Consider the following 12,974-nt stretch of genomic DNA (forward strand, 5'->3'; position numbering starts at 1 on the left):
CATAATATTGTGACTTAGGAGCCAAAAACACCAGGGATATCTAGAATGAACACATGAACTTTTAAAATGCTTGAATGCTTTGAAGTGCTCCTTCTTTCTTTTTTTTTAAAATTTGTGTTGTTGTATGCATGGATTTTTTGATTTTTTTAAAATTTTTTTTTGTTTGCTTTTGGTTGTTTTGGGTTTTGATTCTTTGAGGGTTTTTAAGGAAAACAACTTGAAACACTCTTTTTTACCTAGAATGTAACAGTTAAACATCCACTTAAAGGAAAACTTGTCATTCAGGGAGCTTCCCTGATAGTAAAATAGATGAGCAGAGGCTATTTAGAAAAGCTGAGGAGAACCTTCAGCATATACAAAAGACACAAGAGACAGTCTAGAGGCAGGAGGAGATGTTGCTGGAAAGAGGAAGGCAAGCTCTTGAGCCTGAAAGAGAGATACCCAGAAAGCAGAATGATCATAAGCCAAGAGAAGGTGCACAAACCATCCAGGAGAACTGCACGTCAGAATCTACCTCTGGGAAATCTGTTGGATCAGGGAGGCTGTGATTATTTTGCACCTTGGATTACTTGTGTGTGCTCAAGCAAGAAAACTATATAGCTATTTTCCTTGCTTGCCAAAACAAAACAATTAGATAGCGTTCTTACTGTTGCTCTTAAAGGAGATTATTTGTGTTCTACAAAACATTGCTCTTATTTATTGACTTTGTTTTGGAAGCCTTCAAATGTTGGATTTCTCCCAACCTTAGGGGAAGGCTTAGAGCTCTTTATGATTCTTTCTTTCCACATGAGCTACATGAGGAAAGTGCTGAGCAAAGAACAAGGGGTGCTTAGCATTCTGCTACACTGCCTAACATCATTAGAAAATTGCACCTTTCAAGAACTGGTATAGAGGCTGAACTGTTCAATTTCTGGTAACAATAGTATAATATTAATCACTTATTAACAGTCTTGGTCATTTGGCTTAATTCCTCATTTTCTACCGACCTTTTAAAAATCCTGTTTTGCCCTTGCTGGTCTCTTACTTATGAATGGCATCAGCAGCTGTATCTTGGTTTGAAAGGACGTGTGTGGAAAGGAGGAGGGATGACAGGCTCTAGCCAACATACTTTTGCAAACGACTACTAGCTTACCACATTGCACTCTTTTTTCCCCCTGCTAATTACAGGAAGAGTGATTTATTAATATTTGTGCAATGGTAACTTCTCAGCTCACCCACAGCCTTTTCTAATCCAGTCAATTATTTTTAGTATTACTTTTAAGCTGTGTTTTTAATTAATGGGGTGCAGAAGTTTAAAGCATATGGGGTTGCTTTTCTAAAGTCTGGGAAGAAGCAGAGTTTGAAAACCCTGCAGATACACTTCTCAATATTGCACTTAAACTCCGGTTCTGAAAATACTACGTATAAGTTGTCATATTTTCTTCAGCTTGACATAAAATTCTGTGACGTGTCACATCAAATAGCAACAATCATAAAATTTTTAGGGATGTGTCAGTTTTGAGATACATACTTTCTTGCTTTGATCCACCATGGTTCAATTGGAAGATAAAATAATCACTTCCATTTCTCACTACTTCTTTATAAAAACATATAATAAAATATATATATATTAAAAATTTTTCAAAGTATTTGTTCTGAAGCCCCTTTAAACAGAAAATTCTTGTTGCTGCTAAAATGTTCTGCAAAACCATCGCTTGCGTTGAAGTCATGTTTCTTGCCTGCTCCACAGGAAAGCTTGAAAGCTGCCATCATTTTTGGCATACCCACGGTCCCAGCTGGGCAGTCCAGTCTTCCTACATCTGGAGCAAGATCCCAGCCCGGTGCAGTCAGGGCTGGTGTCAGATAGTCAGCGCTTTGTGATCCAGCTCTGTGTGAACAGAACTTCATCTCCCTTTTTAAGTGACCAAAGAGAAAACCTCCCTCGGTCACCCCACCGCTCTCCCTTCAGCAACAGGTAGAGCGTGCAAGCTTTGCTGGGCTTTCCCGAGAAAGCCACAGAGCTCCAGCACCGCCTCTTCCCCCGGTGACGGGGCTGAGTGAAGCAGCGAGCAGGCTCTGCCGCCCCGGGCTCCCCCCATGCCGTCCCCGGTCCCTCTCGGGCTCATTCGTCTCGGGCGCCCGTCGCGGCCATGGCGGGTGGCGGCCCGCGTCTGCCGGAGGGCGCGCAGGCCGCCAGCCCCGTGCGCGGGGCGATTCATCAGCAGGACGGCTACTGCTGGGAAGAATTCCTCCCCGGCGGGATGAACCTCCAGTGACTCTTCTCGGAGGCCGGGGACGTCCCCCTCCCGTGCGGGCATGGCCATCGCTCAGCCCGGGGATGAACTCTCCCTCACCCCCTGACCCCCTCTTCAACTCCCACACACGCACCAAGGCGTGAACTGGGGCTCCGCGGGGCCCAGAGGCCTCCTAACCCACCTCCGCCTCGTTCCCTCGGACACCGGGTGCTGGGGGATGGCTGAGCCCAGCCCCACAGCATCATCGCTGGCTTCTCTAACATTCTGCACCAAGCCCAGGAAGGCTTGGCTGCTGAGCCTTGGCAGCAGTTTTGTCCCATGCTGGAGGATGCAGCCACCTCTTAGCAATGTAGTTTTCATCTCCTCCTGGCCTGGACCCTCCAGACCCAGCCAGGGTCTCTCCCCTGCAAGACCCCACTGCCACTCCCAGATTGTCCCTGGATGCACAAGCCAAAGGAAAACTGTGGAGTCACTCTGGGACTTTGACTGGTGTCAGAGGGGGATGTTCCCTTTGTTTCGGAGGAGTGAGCAGCAGCTTTTGCTTGATGTCTCTGGAAGCCCTCGCCAGGCTGGGGGCCAGGCTGGGGGCTTGTGCTGCCATCTCGGAGTCGTGTGACGAAGGGTGCAGAAGGTGTCAGTTCTTGTTTCTGAATCATCTGGTCTGACTATGTTGTGCTGGGGGAAACAGTAAGGAAATAGAAGCACAAGGACAGCAACTGAACCTTTGTGCTTTTTTTTTTTTTTTTTTTTTTTTTTTTTTTTTTTTTTTTTTTTTTTTTTTTTCCCAAGGAAGCTTTCAGTGTGCTCGCCTGCTGGGTCCTCAGGGAATAACATGCTCCGGAAATTTATTACACTGTCTCTAGGCAGAGCCTACCATTGCTATATCAGGAATTACTTAAGGAGTTACTCAGGTCCAGGTGGCTGTTTGAGAACTTATATCAAGAACTTACATCACCTGCTTTCCCTTGTAGTAAAATTTAGGTCCCTTCTTTTGACTCATTTCTCCTTTTATCAGAGCATAATTTAACCACTGCTCACTGGAGACAAAGAGAAGCCTAAATAAGCTTCAGAATACACCTGAGAAACTCTGCTGGGAAGAGCTAAGAAGCAATTTTTTCTTCTGAAAATCAGTGTCCTTTCACAGTGACTAGTAGCTTCTGCCCTCCATTATTAGATGAAGTAGCAGAGAGAAGAGAAGGAAAAGATAGTATGACAAGAGATATCAGGAAGGCCAAGGGAAGGGTGAAGCAAAGGTATTTGCTCACATCAGAGAAGAAGAGACAAAACTTACATTGTTTTACACTTAAACTCCTTTGTTGAGTTCACTGCTGCATTCACAAACAGGGACAGGAGTTATAGAGAGAGTGGCATGAGTGACAGCATCCTGTGTCCCAGACTAGCAAGACAGTCAGGTGCTCCAACACTGTCATTGCAGGCTGGCAGAGGTGGTTAGGGTCAGGAAAGGAGGATGTGAGAGACACAATTCTTAATACCACAATTTCCAATTCCAGTTGCTGATAGCAGAAAGTCTATGGAAAAGCAGCTTGCGAATGCTTTAAGTTTGTATTGCAATTAAATGCATGTTTTAGTGCTTTGGATATCTTTGTAAAAACACAATGGGAGATATGGAGTACATTTAAGTACATTTGGACTCTGAATACTCGGGACTGCCTTTATGGGGACTTTATGGGGTATGGTAGAGATACCACTTTCTATCCTGTGTAATTATCCACAGAATTCAGCTAGCGATTACAATGAAGCATTTTAAGGCAAACCAATGCCAGTGATGGCTGCAGTGCAAAGTCTGCCCTGTAAACTGCAGTGGTTTGGGAGCTGATTGACAAGCAGCTTAGACATCTGGACACCAGGAGCAGAACAGACAGCTGGAGCTGCCAACCTTTTCAGCTTATCCTGAGGTAAGGCTGTCCCAGCTCATCAGTCAGCACCCTTACATTTCTTAGGCCTTCAGATTTTAAAGAGACTATACTGACCCATAAAATCTAGTAAGATGAATGGGTATATCTTATGATTTTTTTTTTACAGAATAATAATAACTCAGAGGTTTAAAATGCTTGAAAACTTTTCTTTGCTCACAACTTCTAGTGTGTAGAATGGAATGTTTCGTAGTAGTTTTGCCTTTTCCTTTCATTCCAGTGGAACCAAAAGTAACGAGTGCAGCAAGTACCTATAAGTCATTTAATTAATGCCACTTTTTTTTTTTTTTTCAAGGAACCTGTAAGACATCTAAGACTGTGTGGCACTTTGGACCAATAGCCTTTCAGCTCAGAAAAACTATGTTCACATTTGGATATGAGATGTTCATAACAGTGTACTGGATTTGCTTCTCTCCTTAAGAACCTTTGTGTCCATTGTTAAACTCATTGCACAGTTCAGTGCAAACTGTATTGTCTTATCAACAGAAGGAAGGGAGACTTAATGGGTGTAACAGCTTGAGATATAATGAAAGTCTTGCCAAAAACTCAATGTGTCAAAGAGTTTTGAAGACCTTCGTAACCTATTTCTGAAATTTATCCCAGCCAGCAGCATAGGCAGTGTGAGACACCCAAAAACACAAAGACCCTGTTGTGACAGTCCCTGCATGGTGCACAAAGCAGGCCACACCCATTTGTGCCTGCGTAAAGGAGTTTAATTACTGAGCAAAATTCTTCCTCTTGAGCAGAAGTAAGTCCTTTAGGTGATCACCTGCTTCATTACAGAGGATTAAAAAAGAGGGAACAGAGAATAGACATACAGATCTAACTGCAGGCTTGACTTTAGAACTGCTGGATAAACTACACCTTTCTTAGCCATAAAGTAAAATTGGTGGCTATATACCATATCCATCATCCTAGCACTACTCTTTCTCTGATCAGCAATTTCTGCTTAGTTGTCTGTGTACAACAGTCTTTCCTTCTCTTTAGCCAACCTGAGACAAGCATAACATCTCCAGACTCCGTACAGGTATAGATACACAAGTAGTGATCTGACTCAGAGCCCATCATCAGCAATCTGTTTTGAAAGCTGTCTTCCATTTATTCTGTTTAGTAATAAGAATCAATAAATGGTTATTGGTAGTCCTGGCCCATGTCAGCGGTATCAGTCTCATTTTCATTTGCAAAGACACCTTCATGTGTCATGACCACAGCACTTCATCAGTGTGTTGCTGAGATGTGAGATGCCCGCAGCAAAGTGGGCATCAATTCTAAGAATGTCTTGAGTGACATGGGACTGATCATCATTCTGGCATGAATAGGTACTGTCTCAGAAATGTATGAATAATATACCATAACCATTGGTCATTTGTCAATCTGGTGTCCTGGAAGAGACAGAACCTAAACCATCTTACATTAATCTTTTGGAGACAGATCTGGAAAAAAATATCTATAATTGTGTTGAACAACACAGCTTGAGTCCCTTTCCATTTCTGGACCTTCTTGGGAAGTTAGACTAAAACATGGGAAATACTTTGTATTAAAATTATTTTCATGGAGTAACAAATTGAACAATAATGCACAAGTTACTGTGCATCCATCACACTGGTGAAATAACATTTCATGTATTAAATAAAACTTACATATCCCCTTCCTTTTTTCCTGTGAATATCTATATTTTCCCATATGCAACTCTGAAGCTTCATTATGATCTCCTACAACCAGTGCCTCCTTATTATCAAGTAAAGAACAAGCCAAGTGATATTGCCTTTTTTCTTCCTCAGCTACTATCAAAACAGTGCAGCAACCCCAGTCACAAACTCAAGAGTCTTTTGACAGCAGCAATTAAGCAACTTAATTAATGAGTGAATAAAAATGATAATATTTACTGAATGGGAGCATCCTGTTTTGCATTTTTATTCAAACTGTGCACCTGAAGAATACCACTGAGTATACTACCTCCTCCCCTTCTGCTTGCAAGCTCTCTTCATTTTTTTCCCCACGCTATTTTGACTTTGAAAGCACCCAAAAACTATTGTATGCCTAGACACAGGCATGATGCTGAGACACTAAATAACTCTTCCAGGCAGCTGAGGGGAATATGCTGCTATCTTTGCTATGGTTTTGCTGACCCTTAAAACTTGGCTTATATTTAAGGGACAGTTTTCACGGTGCATTTGTAAGCTTGAAATTTACATCAGAATAGGGGATTAATTACTGATAAATGGCTAATAAATCATTAATGCATTTGGTAATTAACAAATTTTGGACTTACAGTGCTTTCCACCCTCTTTCTCAACATGTTTCACATGCATGCATACAGACTTCTGTTCCCCTATATTCTTTATTTGACTGTTAATCTCTTCAACCTTCATATATTACATGCATACACATAAATATATGTTTTAGTCTACATGGGTTTTCTCAATGAAATATATAACCCATCTCAACTGCAAGTAAAGCCCCATACATAATTATTTTGGAATGACAGACAGTGAATTCCTTAGCTATTATTTTTGACGACCCTGTCATGGATGCCAGGCATATATTGTGGTAAGAGCCTGAGAAACTTGGGAAAACCCACCTGGGGAGCAAACTCCTTTTTTCTTTATGGAAAGGTTCCCCAAGTGACAGGCCTGCAATCCTGGGTGAGCTTAATTAAAGTCAATAGAGAAAACTAAAGCATTCAAAATTGCTGCCTTTGGGGCTTCCCCACTCTTCTTTTTCTTCATTTGCTGACACTTTTAAGGGTAAGGTGCATTTTAAATTCCTTATTTGGGGCTTGGGGCTCAGTTCATCACATTCCCCTTCTGTTCTGTATCCCACATTAAATCTCCCTGACACTTCAAAGTGTTGTTTCCCATGATTTATGGCTAACTAATGCAGGTGCACTGGGCCTCCTGTGAGGTGCTGAATGTCCTCTTTGACATCAGTATTAATGAATGAAGTTTTGGCATACAAAGCCAGGTAAGGCATGTTACCTAAAAGTGCAGATAGGTAAACTGAGGCACCCAACAAGACAGCAGTGAAGCCAAAAGAAGAATTTAACCTTTTTGGCTCCCAGAGTTCTGCAGTATTTATTATGCATTTTGTAGTATGACTTGTGCTGAGAGTATCCCCTTGGGATTTTCTAAAATGTGCCTAACCAGACTTTGTGACCCTAGTCCTACCTCGTTTCTTCTCCTTTCCTGCCACAGTTGCACATCACAGGCCAGAGACGCACCAAAGCAGCAGAGCTGGGAGTTTGCATGGAAAAAAAAAAGGCCTTTGTGTAATAGGATCTTGACCATCTGCTGCACCTGCCATTTCAATCCCTTGTCTGTTTTGAATCATACATTGTCAAATGTCACAATTGCTACCGGGCCTGAAGCTTGGATTAGTTCTTGAGCTTGTAATGCTTACTTTTGAAATGAATGGCAAAATGCCTACTGACTTCAGCACAAGCAGAACTCAAGAACTGACAGCTACAATCACCTTCATTTGCACCCTACCCATAGTGGTGGAATATATTGGAAGTGGTGTCAGCAACAGTAGTGGGACTGGGGCATTTGTGACAAACTACCTTTGGGGTTTGCTTTTGGAATAAAATCCTCATTTACCAGCCTCTGGTAATGAGGTGGCCACATGACTTTAGAGTGAAGGCATTTTTATTAGGGCCTAATGGTAGATATTGTAAATGAGGTTTGTGAATTAAGAAAACACTTTGAACATTCAAGTGATCAAAATCTTTGATGATAAAGATGGGTGTCAGAAATTCCCCAGTTCCAATTGTTGGTCCCATAGCACTTACATGATTCACCACATGTTAATCTAGGCTGTCTGTACATTTATTATAGAGGTAACTGTATGGTGGGATGATAGTAATTACATATTCTGTCCTCCACAGCACTCAGAAACGTAAAAGGCGTGCTATGTCAGGAGCAGGGGAAATTCAAAGTCCAGTAAGTATACCTCACTGGGGTTAAAAAGACAGCTGCTTCTCTTGCTCATGGAGCTGGAAGGGGCTGAGGTAAGGAGATCCACTCAGATTCATAGCAATAAAGGCTCTGTGCAAAATGCTGTCTGGGATCTCAGTTTACAAAAAAACCCTTCCCATTCTGTTGTGGGATATCTAAATTCAGTAGATTCAATTCTCATCTGTTTGTATTTTAAACTGTGCCAGACCAAGTATCTCCTCCTTTCCCTGTTCCTCCTTTCCATGCTCCCTCAGAAAACAGCTCACTTCTTTACTTCCCTCCTAGAGGAAGGATATCAACGCTGAAAAGGTTAAGTGGGCTGCCTTATGAGTTGGGATGTTGTGAAATTTACACTCATTAGCTTCTCTGGGTGGCCGTCAGGAATTTAATTAATATCCTTGACATGGGTTGTGATAACTGGTATTTTGGCTTCCAGATGCCCAATGCTGAGAGAGACAGAGATTGTACTTGTGAAGAGTGACAGCTTTCAGGAATGTGCAGAGGCTTTGTACTCTGTCTTGCAAGAAGAAAGACAGCTCTGGTTGCCACCTTCTTCCTGTGGGGAAAAAAGGGAGAAAAAAAAGGCAGCCTTTTTGCAGGTAGCCTCACTCATGACAGTAACATCACGTCTGTTTCTGCCCTTGTCAACACATCTCACTGTCCACAATCACTCATCATCTCCAGACAGACAGCGCTGGAGGAGATCATCAATTGCCAATGCAATTCAGCAGATACACTTCATAAATTTTAATTACATTCCCACTGAAAATGAATGGTCAGAAAATATAAAACATCTGCCATCCAGATCATTTACATTTTTCATACAATAAATCATTGGCAACATCCAAAACAATGGATTAAATCATGTGGAGTGTGATAGGTCAAGAAAGAAGAAACGGCACCCATCGTGTGATTACTGTTTGGACCAAAGCCATTACACAGTGTACAGTATCAAGGAAAATAAAAACATTAAAAAATAGTAACCATTTGGACTTGTCCTCATAAATAAAAGATCTCTGGTATCAGATAGACCCTTCTAATGGATCTATTACTGTGTCTCTGGAAAAATGAGGGATTGTTTAAGTAAAAGAATATTTAGTTAATTAAGATGGAAGGAAATGAGCATTTATCAATTGAGTGTCTGGCCTATTTAGCTTGTAAATAGAATAAAGAAGTGATGTCAGTGGAAAATAATCTGTTAATCAGGTTTAACTAATATCATGACTGTTAAAATAACTCAATCAACATTGTCTTCGATAGCGTAGTGTGAAATCCTAGTGTGAGATCATCAAACAGTATGTTCAAATTGTGTATTTTACCTGACAAAGCATCACAACATAGGTTTGACAAGCCGGGTATGGGACGCAGAGGGGACCTACTACATCCTTTCTTTCTCTGTTTGGAAAGGGAGGCAGCTCTGATGGTGGTGCGCAGTGATGGTCAATGAGTCCTGCCCCAGGAGATAAGAAACCTGTGCTCAGCTCCTGTTCTCCTTCAAACTGCTGGAGAGACAGGCCAAGGCAGCAGGGTCATATTTCCCTCCACAGAGGGTTTAAGGCCAGAGCCACAAATGCAAAAAATTACTTTCTGTTCTAGGTACCACAGATTTCCTCAGATTTAGTGAGATTTGGGTGCCTCAGACTCTTGGAAGTTTTTGCTCTGAATTGTAGGGTTTTTGTGCTGTTCAATATTATATGGGTTTTTTGTTTTGTTCTGTTTTGTTTTGTTATGTTTTTTTAATGTGCAATGATATTGTTATATAATCTTGCGTAGCATTTTCATCCAAATTATGCTTTCTTCTGTGCAGTTACCAAACCTAAGACATTGTCCTTTACCCCTTGAACCATTCTTATTTTCTAAAAACTGAAAGTAATTTTGGTTGGATCCACGTCAAGGCTTGTTCTTTTGTTTGCCTTTTAAATAGTACCAATCCAAAGGCATGGGCATCCATGGGAGCAGCAAACTGCAAACGCACTCAATCACAAATTGTTGGATACAGCACATCCTCATCCCTAAAGCAGATGAGAGATTAGTGTGTTTGTTAATCTCAGTATCTTTCCTGTTGAATGAAATGGATGGAAATCAGGTATACACTGAGCAAATGTTTATTTTGACTGGAAGCCCTGTCACTTTGTGTATTTATGTGAAATAGAGAGATGTATGCTTAGCCTGAGGAGGTATCTGCACTCTTCAAAAAAAGGCCATTGATGAATGGCTGTAAAAGCTATACTTTTATCTGTTTTATGTTCTTCTAATGCTGCTAAATTGTTGTATATTAGGTTAAAAAATAGTTCATTCTGACGTTACATGATGAGCATGTCTCGCAATGGTATGTGCAATATAAGCCTCTTTCATTTGACGATTTACTGCTGTTAAAAGGAAATAAAAATCCTCATAACATATGAGAGAACAATGTAGCTGAGAGATTTTTCAAGGTGTTCAGCTTGAGTTTCTTGAACTAGGAATAATGTTTTTTTGACTCGATGTATCTGTGTATTTTTAATTCTGTTACACAAATATCAGGGGAAAGAGGTAGCAGTTTTTTCACTCATAGAGATGTTTAACTTCATACTAAACTCCTTTACAACAACAGTAATTATTAAAAAATACCACGGAAGTGCTGCAGCACATGTTATTAGTTACTATTTATACAGTGACACATATTGCTCTACAGACAAATAAAAGCAATGTGGCTTTTCCTCTCTCACAGTGATGGTTTATGGGCTTTTCATTGCAAGTTTGGTCAGCTGGTTTAGGTATGACAAGTAATTCTCCCCAGATCTATCCCTTTTGCCCTAAGCTCCACTCTGAAAGGATAAGTTTTTTTAAAATCACAAAGCATTTTTGCCATTTTTGTCTGCTCTTCCCATCTTGTGCCCCATCCTGCAACTCCCACCCGTCCCCACACTTCTCTCATTTTCTAACCTGATTTTTTCCTGCTTTTTTCAGTCCCATTCTTGCCATCTTCATATCTGCTCAGTCCAAGTCTGGAAGCATAACCAGCAAGCTGTAGTGCAAAGCTCCCAGTACCTCTGTCCAACCTGGAAATAAAAGGTATTGGCAGACCAGTTTTCCCATTGTTTTCAGTCTTTGGCCTCAACAGTGCTCATCTGTATGTGGTAGGATATGGGATAGTCCAGTGCACTGTTTCCTTCCGGCTTTGCCCTCCACCAAATTATCCACTGCCCATTGCTTTCTCCTAGACTTTCACAGGAGTGCCTAGGGAAGCCAAATTATGCTCCTAATGTGCTAGCCAGCCCAGCATATAAAAGAGGATATACTCTACATATCCTTAAAGGAAATAACAATTCTACTTCTGTTGTCCAGGGAGTGCTAGGGCCTGCTTGGTAACTATGTTAAGCCCTCCTTATACTTTGGATTTACGGATTTCAGGGGGCAAGTTGAGGGCATATATTCCCAAGAACTCATTCAATCAGACAAAACCAAGACATTTAGTAAGTTTGTCCAGTCCTTTAAGTGACTTCAGCACTTCTTTCTCTGTGTACCTCCATTGTGAAACATTTCCTGCAAAACTTACACAGGCTGAGGAGAAAATTCAAAAAGGCATGTAGGCTCCTAACATATCACTCCAGCAGAATGCAATTGCCTAAATTGATCTAATCCATCTGATTCCTTACACACCTGAAGACCAGCTCAGGTAGGTACCTAGAAACTTCTAACACAGCTCTGGTGCTGGTGATTTTCTCTGGATCAAGTGCATGCTGTTGACAGGGCCTTCAGATCACCCCCAGCAGCTGAGTTCTGGTTTGCATCCAGGATCAAGGTCAGAACTCACCAGCTGTCTTCCTCTTGGGGAAAATCCATCCGAAAAAAGCACTCTGGGAGCTCACTGAACATGCCCAAGGCGCACATGGGTGTCTCAGCTTGATAGGACCAGGCTGCACTAGTCCAGAAAGAGTGCCCTGGAGGACATGTGCCATGGCCATGCTGGGCTCACTCCCAGCTCTTTCGCTGAACACATCTGCTCCTATTGGTCTGTGTGACAAGTGCAGGCACAGCCACTGTAGCTGTGCACCTCGTCCCAGAGCTGACTGCATGTACACATACATGCGCGGGGCCGTGTCACCCACACACACGTGCGTGCACATGTGTGTGCATGTGTAATTTATCATTTTTTTGTGAGTGACACACCAAAAATAATGTATGAGCTCCCTCTGCTGCTTTATACAAAGAAATTAATCAAGAAAATTGCTTGCAAAGCTGAGAGCACTTTATTCATATCTTGCTGATAATGCTGTATACACAAGTAATACTAAAAATAAGTGTGTATTATGCTTGCAAAGCACTGTCCAAACATCAAATAATTAAATAAACAAAGGAATCTGTGTTGGTTTTTTTGACACATAAAATATTCCAAATACATCTGTTTTTTTCAAATGAAACATGTCAACATTTTAGGTAGGAGAGTGTTTTCTGACTTCCAAGAAAGTAGCAGTAAAATCAGTGAAAGCTTTATTTAGAGGCAAGAGACATTAAATATAAGTAGGTTTTTTTTCTCTTCTTAAAGGAAATAAATAATTTTAAAATGCTTAACAGTAATATATTGTTGGGTTAGAGGTTTTTGGATGTCTTTTGCACTGTGTTTAACAAGTTTATGTAGTTATGAAACGTGTCATAAGCTAATATTGAAGTTTCTTTGAACTTCTAAGTCCCATAGGAAAAAAACCCAGATTACTTTAGGGATGAAAATAGACCCATGCAGAATAATATTCTTCTAAAGACTTATAAAAGTTCTAATATATATTTTTGTCTTTTTTTTTCTTTTCTCTTCTTCCTAGTTCTTCTGCTTTTAAAATGATGCAAGAGCACTAACTGAAATACAGTATTATTTT

The 12,974-nt window shown here is 41.1% G+C and overlaps 1 long non-coding RNA gene across 5 annotated transcripts; it reads left to right on the forward strand.

Moving 5' to 3' along the window:
* Positions 1–2,649: 2,649 nt before the first annotated feature.
* LOC137475929 (uncharacterized) lies at positions 2,650–11,683 on the forward strand. 5 transcript variants are annotated; one of them, XR_011000145.1, is made up of 4 exons: positions 2,650–2,921; positions 3,024–4,150; positions 5,866–8,106; positions 11,071–11,683. It is a non-coding gene; the product is annotated as an uncharacterized lncRNA (long non-coding RNA). The 5 variants fall into 5 exon arrangements; XR_011000139.1 differs by having other exon boundaries at positions 2,656–2,921; positions 8,052–8,106; XR_011000141.1 differs by lacking the exon at positions 11,071–11,683 and adding an exon at positions 9,718–9,787 and having other exon boundaries at positions 2,656–2,921; positions 8,052–8,106.
* Positions 11,684–12,974: the final 1,291 nt, after the last annotated feature.

Source organism: Anomalospiza imberbis, chromosome 1 (assembly GCF_031753505.1).
Source record: "Anomalospiza imberbis isolate Cuckoo-Finch-1a 21T00152 chromosome 1, ASM3175350v1, whole genome shotgun sequence".
In the NCBI taxonomy this organism is placed as follows: Eukaryota; Metazoa; Chordata; class Aves; order Passeriformes; family Viduidae; genus Anomalospiza; species Anomalospiza imberbis.